Source organism: Sinocyclocheilus grahami, unplaced genomic scaffold, assembly GCF_001515645.1.
Source record: "Sinocyclocheilus grahami isolate Dianchi unplaced genomic scaffold, SAMN03320097.WGS_v1.1 scaffold704.1, whole genome shotgun sequence".
In the NCBI taxonomy this organism is placed as follows: Eukaryota; Metazoa; Chordata; class Actinopteri; order Cypriniformes; family Cyprinidae; genus Sinocyclocheilus; species Sinocyclocheilus grahami.
The window spans coordinates 167144-177848 of NW_015505883.1; positions in this window are offsets into that span (position 1 = coordinate 167144).

The window sequence follows — 10705 nt, forward strand, 5'->3', positions numbered from 1 at the left end:
TTTATACGTATATATAATACTTTGCTGTAATGGCAACTAAGGACACTAAGTTATTTATGGACAAATTATTTGCAATTATATTTTATAAGGATGTGGAATTTTGACAAACATATGCAGCAAAACTTACAGTTCCTCTGAGAGGAACACTAGGATTTTGTTTGATCTTAACAGATGCCTGCACCCCATATGCATTTAAATCCAAGGATGCTCAGCAGGTTGCCAAAACAATGTTATGGGGAATGAGTTGATTTGTTTCTCATGAGTTGGAAATTTGTCAGCTTTTTAAATCCTGAGTTTTGATTATCATATTTATTTTCCAGATCATGTTCAGACATACACTACAGATGAACCTGAAACTCTCCAACAGTTGTGCCTTGATTTAATGGGAAAATTTTGTGTGTAAATCAGTTCGCAAACTTTTACTGCCATAATTTAAACTTATGTGTGAGAAAAGTGTAAGGAATGCAGTTTGAAAGAAAAAGACCATCCAATGTCTCGGGCTGTAGGGCTACATGAAGTGATTTCCCAGCATTTTTTGAACACTGACCAGTTGCAAATGTGATATTTATTTATAACAATTCAATAATAAGAAGTTGATATTGTGGTATATATTAGACACAATATTGTCTGATTATGCTAAATTGTGTAGGTGAAAATATTACCTATAAAGCCACTGAAAAACTGTTGTGCATCTCCTAATAAAACACAAAAGGTGTTGGACTGTCAGAGCTGTGTGAGATCACTACCATCCTGCTTTTGTGGGGGTGTTAAATATTTATTTATTTATGTTTTGTTTTGTTTTTCCCCCATAGGTTTTTAACATTCTAAAAGCTCTTTATTCCAAAGATACTACAAGCTAGTCAGATATTCAGTATGTGTAATGTATTCTAAGTTGCTTCAGAAGTATTGCAAGTATTATGTACGACAATAAAACAGTGCATTGACATAAAAAAGGACATTTACTTTTGGTACTTAAGTACTTAAGTTAAAATCTTTACAACTTTTACTTGTAATGGAATAATATTTGACCAGCAGTATCTGTACTTTCACTCAAGTAATGGAGTTGAGTACTTTGTCCGCCTCTGCCCTAATATACTGTGTGTGTGTGTGTGTGTGTGTGTATATATATATATATAAATATATATTGTCATAATTCATCCTAGTCAGTCTCTAAGTATAGTCACAATGAATGAGCACCATAAATGATCACAAAAGTGGTCCATACAACTTTTCAGTTATTCTGAAGCTCTATATTTTTCAATTTGTTTGTCATTATGGCGCTTGAACAAACAAAAAACCAAACAATGCGTCCTTTTCATCAACATTGATTGGCTTTATTGCACACTGGCCCATTTGTCACTATTATAGACAAATCCATCCCTCACAGCAAGTACAAGATGGTCACATGGTTTACTTGCAGGAAATGAAAGCTGTAATGTCTGGTAAACCTTTAAAACGAATGAACTGATAGTGATGTGTTAGAAGGGCAGAGCATTCAGCAGGGCAGAGGGTCATTCAGTTTAAACAAAGACAGTGAAAATTTGACCGTTGTTCTGAGTAGTCTAGCGCTTTCAGTTTAAGAGAGATAACAATTCACCCGGTATTAGCCAATATTGTTAATTCTTCTCTGCCCTTGTCTTGTTTATGATGAGCAAACATCTGGTTTGGATGAGTGTTTTGAAAAATGTGACTTGTGAATAGTCACATCTGCACTGACATTTCTAAGTACGCCTCTGTTTCCTCTATTCCTGGTAATGAAAAGGTAAGGCTGTAAAATTGGAGGAGCGCTGCCTTCAAAGACAAACATGACCAAGTCAGCTGTCACTCACAATGTGGTGGACTTGTTAGCAAGCTGTTTGAGTTCTGGTGGATGCCTTTAAGTGTGCTTTCACATTGGAGCTTTTAACAGACTCAAGACTGTTTTACGTCAGAGTCTGGTTTGTTTGGTTGATGTCTGAACTCATCCACTTGAACATGATCTAAGGTAGAGTTCTTCTGGACTCCAGTACAGTTCAAAATCTGACTAACCCGCCCAAGTAAGACACAAACCCTAATTGAAATACTTTGATAACTGCAATGTAAACATGGCTTTATGGTCCAAATAGCTCTAAAGTATTCATAAGACTAAGAAGTGTCAACATCTTCTGGACCTGAAGTTCTTGACCTCTGTTAGATGAAAAGTGCTGTTTGAAGTTTCCATAAACTGTCTGGATTGATTTCTGCTTTGCTTTGCCAAAAACAAGTTTGCATGCAAACAAAACCACAGCAGTCAAAACAAGTGAACATTTTTCTTTGAAAAACAGCCTCATTTCTCATGCTTATGTTTCAGACCTCACCTCTGAGTTTTATTCTGATTAGGTAACAATTCAACCAAAGAACCTGCTCCTCTTTACCAAGTAAAGTGGACCATAATTTTGCAATTTGTGTGACTGCAGGATGGTTGCTTACTGTCTCAAGTCAAAGGAACTCACCCCCAAGTCTCTAGATACGGTTTGTGTCCCTCCTTTAATTTTTGGCCTTTTTTCAATGTTTTCATCCATTCTCAACCTAATGTCACATATGCAATGCTAAACTCCCTTGAGAATTTTTCTTTTTTGGCATTTCTCATTGTATATAATTGAATTTCCCATGGCAAGAGTTCAAGACATTTTCCAGCTGTTCATTGTACATCTGCTGATTTGTCCGTTCAACAGGCCAAACCGAACTCATGTTTCTCATGAGTTTGCATGTTAGACAGTAAGTGAACAGTTACTGTGCTTCTGCAACTGCTTCATTCTTCTCATGCAGTCGATTTCCTGTATCAGCTGACGTCCGCCACACTGGCACAATTTAGCCTTAGGCTGGGAGAATCAAGCTAATGATCGCAAGAAAGTAATTGCTGCTCCTTATCACTCTAATCCTTTGCAAGGAGAAAAATGAGCGAGAGAACATGAGAGAATTTAATGTGGAATCGAACAGTGTATAAAATGAGAGCACTGGAAGAGTAATGGAGGTGAGGAGACGGAGGATAGCAAGGGCAGCTGGATTAGTGGGGGAGAGAGTAAAAGGAGAGCGACAATGTACAAACATCGGTGTTCTTGTTAAGGAGGCATTTCCTTGAGTGCCTGCACACTCTCCGGCTCCCGACTGTTTATCCCACAAAGATAACAGCAAAGGAAGAGCAAAGTTCCACCAGCTTGCAGCCAGCAGTTCAACGGCAGTCTCATTTGTACAGAAATATTACAGCTCTAGATACTATGTACCAATGTGTACTTACACTGTGGTTACATACTACGTACACATCTAGTTACTATGTAAGTACACAGGTATTAGGGCCACTTAATTTAAAGTGTGACCTTTTTAGTGAAGTGAAAGACCTGTTAGGGTTTAATGCTGTTATGTTCATTAAATATACATGCTAAATAAGTTACAAATAGCATGTGCTATGATATCTGTGGATTTGAATTGAAAAAAGATTATATAAATTGGTTCCAGGCCTAAAATACATTAGTTGGAGCAACTTAAGTTTTTTGAGTAATCAATTTAAAAATATGTGTTTGTTACATATTAAGTTCTTTTAACTTAGGTTTGTTGGTTGAACATAATTTCATTAGATGTTGTCATAACTCAAAAAGTTGATGCATACTGTTGCATAATTTGTTGTTGTTGTTGAGCTAACACATTTTTTTAGAGTGTAATGCTTCCCAGTTGTGACTGATATCTCATCCCTTTATACACAAACATACACAAACAGAAAACTTCCCTCCATCTTTGTTATAGTACTCCATAGGGAGTTCCTGTTCCCTCTACCAGCCCCTTGTTTACAGACAGCTTGTCCAGCAGTCCTGTGACCACTCAGAAAGCGCAAACCCACAGAAAAACAGATATGTTTATACTGAGACCATTGCCAAGAGTATTAGCCCAAAGACCTCAACAAAAGGATCCACAGAGCTACTGTCCATAAGAGTCCGCACAGAATTGGACGTGGTGTTGAAAAGTAGGCTATTGAAGAGGTGGTGATTTTTGGAGCACTGAAGGGTTCAAGAGGCCATTACAAGGTAAAGTCCACACACTACAGTACTTATCCGCTATAATTTTTCAAAACCCCTCTTTTAGAAATGTCACAGTTCACCTCCAAAAAAAAAATAGTTACAGAAAAATAATTAACTAGGGTTAAACATAGATTTTTTTTTACCTAGTGTCTGCCAGAGTAGTCAACTGGGAATTGTCAAAAACAGACCATTTCACCGAATGGCCTTGTTTTTTGTTGCTCCATGAGAAAGTACAGGAGCTGTTGGATGCAGTCCATGAAGTTCACAGTTCCACCTTACCACCAGCACTGCGTGCCTCCCAAGGAAAGACGGGCGCTCCGGTCATGTGATGAGGTTTCTGGGGACTTTGGGCCTTCCCATGGTGCTTGTGTTCGTTCAGTGTACCCCAGGGAATGAGAAGGATGAGGGACTTGTTTCAGGAGGGGGCCTGAGAGACTGAGATAGTGGGAGAGGCACATAAGATGCTTGGAAGGGGGTAATTGAAGGGAAATGTGTAGGGGTGAGTGAAGGAAAAAGGGTAAAGGACAGCCAGAAACCAAAAGAGAGAGGGACATGCTTTGACGTCAACACAAGTTGACAATTGACAAAGTGAGGGAAGTTAACTGGGAGCAAGATAAAGAGAAGTATATGGAGGGAGGGAGAGATGGAGACATCTGCTTCTCATCTAGTATGGGAAAATCCCCCAAATCCATAAGGATTAGGCTGGGATCCCTCGAACGAGGTTGCCCAGTCAGTTGGACATTCTCAGATTGTTAATAAGGCCTGAAAGATGCTTCTAGTGTCTATGCGTTCAGTCTATATTCAATAATAATAATAAAACAGGTATTCACATAATCTAAACAAATTTTCAGAGTTGTGCTTACCTTACCAATGCAAGTGTCGCTTTTAAAATGCCAGGGTGTTCTGTGTGGTTGCCAGGGCATTGTTATGCATGTGTTCTGGTTGGTTTCTAGGATTTTCTGCACCGATGCTTACCTGCCTAAACTTCAGAGTACATTTTTAGTTGTCTATGATATTCTGACTTTTGATGTGGCCTGGATCTCACCTTCAGTGCAAGTGCATGGTAGTATTTCACTTACTTTTCACTTTATGGTCCACTAGGCTAAATGTTATAGTCTGATCACTTAAAAAATATTAGCACACCCCTTCTCAACAAGTTGCTTGTCTCTAGTTACCATTCTTGTCCATGACACACGGTGCAGGGATATCCAATCCAGTCAGGACCACTTTCCTGCCGAGTTTAGATCCAACACACCCGTTTATTACAGCTGGAGCCAAACTCTGCTCCAAGGTGGCTCTCCAGGAGCTGGATTGGTCGCCCCTGACTTAGGCAGCGCCCGAAAGCTAAAAAATGCTGCTTTCGAAGGATGCATTCCAAGGTAGGAAGGCATCACGTCACGTCCGAATCCAATGTCAGCTTCACTTCCTGATCTGATCCAAATCTGATCGATTTTTGAAGGCAGCATAGATGTATCCTTTGATGCCTTTGATATCCCACACTCTTGTTCATTCGATTCCGTGATGGTTGAGTTAAAAAAAATAAAATAAAGATGGCATCTGAAAGTTGCGTTTGGTGGTCAGTCTGTGTGTAAATGTATGTTTCTGACCAACGTTTTGCACTTTTGATGTTATTTCTAGAGAGAAATCAGTATTATAGTAATTGAATATTCGCTTAGATATCACCAAAGCTCGTTCTATTTTGTTGTAGATCATTAAACTGTTACACTGCCTCAGAAGCATGTCCGAAATCAGTTTTGTGAGGGTGCAAATTCTGCCTGCAGTGTCATTGCCTGATAAGGCAGCGAGGCAACTAGTCAGCAGCCTAAGCTTTTGGACGCAGCCTGAGTGAAAGTCAGTTTGGTTCATGAAAGGCCACTACCCACAGTGTTTAGTTCTAACCCTTATCAAACACACCAGTTTGTAATAATCAAGTAATCCTGATGACCGTTGCTGCCTTCCGATTGGCAGTGTCCTACACATATGGTGTAATTTAGCTAATTCTGATAACTATTGTTGGAACTGAAATCTGCAGGTCATGGCCATCTAGGAAAATAATTAATTAGAAAATTAGTTTTTCATAGGGGAGGTGTGTTGTTTTCTTCTGATATTATTAATTTATTCATGTTCTGCAGTGGTGGCGTAGGGTTGGTTTGAGGGAGCAGGATAAATACATTTACTAAAATAGCCTCCTATTCCTCTGAAGTAATTTAGCAAGATGAATTCCAGCCCTCCAATCCACTTCTCTGTTATGCCTGCTTGATAAATGTGTTGTGCTCTTGATTATCTCATAAACCCTCCAGAAGCGCAATCATAACCTTTCTAAAAATCTCTTAAAGTTCTACTTTGCCAAACATTACCCTTAATAATAAGTGAAAACAAATGTCTTCTCAGCGTTAGCATAACAGTTCTTTTTTCACTGGCCAAATGCATACTTTAAATAAACAGAGGTAGTATCACATTTAATAAAGGGGGACATTAGACTGCTTAAAGAAACATTTCAGCCAAAAATCATTTGTAATCATTAATGCAGCCTTATAATATGTCACAAAAGATATTGCAGTGTTTTACAAAATATATTTTTGTCTGTTAATTAAAAGTATTTTTTTCTTAGCCTACACGTGTATTTTAAGACTTTATTCTGAAGTATCACCAGCGGTAGTGTATGAACAGTTATGTGCTACATTCAGAAAGGAGGCTCAGGGTTTGTGTGGTTGTGTGATGATTTATGCCCTGGGGCATGTCCTGTTTCTCTGATGAGACGGCTGTCGTTCTTTATAATGAGTCTCGAACAGAGACAACTTCTGAGTCTCACTAGAGTGAGTGTAATACAGCTGGCTCAAAGCTTGATTGTCCAAGGCTACTGTATGTAGCGTTACAGCAGAATGACAGAGATAGACTGATACAAAGAAAACAGATAAAGACAATACAAAGATACAAGACTGGGTGCAGACAGTATGCACTTACTTAATTACTTATGTGTTTTATTTGCACCTGTGTCACAGTCTTGGATCAATAACTCCTTTTTTCTTCTGCAAGAAATAACAGCAAGAGTTTGGTGTAAATATATCTCCCATATCATTTTTATACACATTTTTTTCTTAGAATTTAATGATGCAATTTAAAATATTCTTTCCCCCCCCCCCCCCCCATTTAAACTCTATTTGGCTCAAAGGGGCACATTGCATGTCAGTTTTTCACCATGAATCAGGAAAAGTGATACAAGTTGTATGTTTCAGCAAACACAGAGAAGCTGGGTTTGTACAACCAAACATTTGTAACAATTGGGTCTCTAAGAGACAGGTCAGGCCTCTCAATTCTCACAATCCTGCTCGCGCCATCCTGGAGCTTCTCTGTTTATTTGTTTACACAATGTGAGGGAACCAGTCATGGAAAATCAAACATCACATTCAGGGCAATGCGCCTGAGAAGTCCAACTGACATATGTTAAGAGACATGCTGGTGGCAGGCACAATCTGTGGAGTTATGAAGGGAGAAAAGATTTGAACGTGATAAAATGTGTTAATATTTCATAAACTCATATGTAAGAGGCAGGAGATGTGTAGAACATTCAACTCTGGCATTTCAGTTCTGGAATTCCAGCCAATTACATCCTGCTAATGAGCCACAAACCCAGTCAAGTTGTGCTCTGGATTCATTTCTTGACATAACTAATAGGATCAAGCACTAGCATTAATCTCTGTACTCATTTCTACATCAGTTCCAAAACCAAGCCTCTCTTCACGTTCCATGCCAAAACCCAGTTCTGTTCTACAGAGGTGGTATTTAACTCTGGTTCCCGGAGGGTGTACGTCCATCTGGGACTGGTCCTCTTTACCAGCCCTCTAGAACATATGGCACCAGACCAGTCCATTATGAGTCAGGAACAGAACAACAAACAGATAATATCAGAGGAAATCAAATCCAGTGTTTCAGCAAGTGCACAACGGCCCTGGAGCTCTTGTCTCTGTTAATAGCCAGATCAGTGACGGTGAAGAGTTACGCCGCTGCCAAATTCTCATCGTCCGGTTGCGCTGTGTATTGTTTTAAGATATTAACTTTCCACAGCACTAAACCCCTCCTTTCCCTTCAGCGTTGCATTTTTCCCTTAGACCCACGACAGATCGCCTCCTCCCCCATTCCTTCCCCCGTTCTTGTTCTACAACTAGAGACAGTGGTAATAACTATTTAGGTAGTTGTCTTTCCCTACACAAAAATAAACTCGAAGAAATAATTTTGCTTGGCAGCAGTTCATATAAACACAACTCCAGCGGATGGATTTCACCTTGCATTCGCCTCTGACATGTCCTACTTTAAACTTTTGTAATGGGATACGTCTCAGCATGACAGCCCTCCCTTAACCTTACATTGTGTTGATAAAGATTAACCTAAGTGTTTGTGGAATAATTTGACCAACTTCCTGTGAAGAGAGACTGAATTTCTTTGGGTTTCGTCATGCAGAAGAAAAATTATATCATAAGGTTTAAAGTGGACCTCAAGCCCTCACAGGAAATAACAACATTGTAGTATGACAAAGTAAAAATATTACAAAAGGGTGGGGGTGGGGGGCTTAACGTTATATTTGGGTTTAAACACAAAAATTATTTTGACTCATCCCTCAGTTTGCTTAAAATGCATTCCCATTTACAATAATGCAATAATGGGATTCTAAGCTAAGGGCCAAAGTCAAAAATATGAGCTTCACATGTCTGGATTTAAACCCTCAACACACATTTAAACTGTACATGCAGGTTTTATTTTTTATAAACTTTAAAGATGAAAAATAATTGATCATAACTGGCAGCATGCCTCATGTACTGTTTTGAGCACAAGTTGTATTTTACCTGGAATATATGTATGTGTGTGAGTGTGTGAGTGTGTGTGTGTGGTTGTAAATATATTTATAAAGCATACAAACCTTTTAAAACTCTTGCATTTCACCCTGGGGAAGAATAAACGTATTAGTAGAGAGAAGAAATATTATTGTACTGCAATAATAAACAGTGCTGCTCCAGGAGAGCAGAAGTCTTAAAGACCACAGTGTTTTTGTATGTCTCTTGCATTTGCTAATGTCATTCAAAACAAATATAATTAAGCAGTGCATCCTACCTCATATTAGCTGCAGTCCTGCGGCATCAGTGTGTGGGAATAGTCATTGAATAAAAGTTTCTGTGCAGATATGTTGATTCACATTTGCTATTTGCTATTTGAATTTGAAAATCTGGGCGATAGGGATAGTTTCATCATCATTTACTCATCTTAATATTGTTCCTGTATATGTCTTTATTTTCTTTATTGATGTACACGGCATCGGTTGTCTGTGTGTAACAATGCCTAGTGTATTGTCTCTGATAAATAAACAAACAAATAAAAAAAATTATGTGTAAGAAGATTGTGGGTTTGTTGTACATACAAAAAAAAAAAAAAAAAAAATCATGGGTCCAATGCTTCAACACTATCATTCTTAGATACTGTAGATAGATATAATAAAATTAGATTAGCTCCACATAAAACAGAAATGCATATAAGCTGACATTAGTATATGACAACAGAAATTATACTATAAACTACACTTATTTTATAGCTTTTTATTCAGTATAGATATGCCCATCAACTTTGACTCATAATAGCATCTAGCCGTGTAAATGTAGCATCATGAAAAAGCAAACTTGTATTCTATTCACAATGAGTTATGAATAATTTTTTATTTTTCCCTGAATGTGATGTTTGTCAGGATTATGGACTGTTTTTTGTTGTGTTTTCCCTCCCCATGTGTTCCACGTCCCAGTTAATTGACTGATTCCATGCACCTATTTGCTCTGTGTTTAAAAGTCCCAGTAAGTCTGTTCAGTTTGTATTTGTCGGGTCTTGAACGTCATCTTTGTGTTCTGTGTCTCCATGTTGGATTATTAAAGACTCCCGTTTTGTGAAATCTCCACGTTTCCTCATTCCCTTGCTCCAGCAGATTGCGACAATGTTAGGGCACCACAAACCATTGATTATTTTAAAATATTATAACACTTTATTAATAATAAGCTATAAATAATAAATAAATAAGTAAATAGACATTTGGGGTTGGTAAGATTTTTTTTTTGAGAAGTCGGTTATGCTCAAGGCTTCATTAAAGTGGTCATATGATGCGATTTCAAGTTTTCCTTTCTCTTTGGAGTTTTCTCTTTGGAGAACAAGCTGTTCGTGAATAGATAAGATCCCTAAAGTTGCAAAGACTAAAGTCTCAAACCCAAAGAGATATTCTTTATAAAAGTTAAGACTGGTCCACGCCCTCCTAAAACGCCTCGTTCAAACACGCCCCCACATGTCTACGTCACTGTGTGGGAAGATTTGCATAATGCTGCCCAAATGTTCACGCAAAGAAAGAAGGCCTAACTTACACGCTTGAGGTATTCGGCCAATCACAACGCACTGGATAGCTGGCCAATCACAGCACACCTCGCTTTTCAGACCGATGAGCTTTGTAAAAATCGAAGCGTTTCAGAAAGGCGGGGCATAGAGGAGCAACAATGTGTTTTTTGAGCCTTAAACCGCATAAACACATTTCATTTCACCAAATACACAAAATAATGTTCTTTTTAGCAACATCATATGACCCCTTTAATTTTGATCAAAATTCAGTAAAAACAGTAATACTGTGAAATATTATTACAATTTAAAATAAA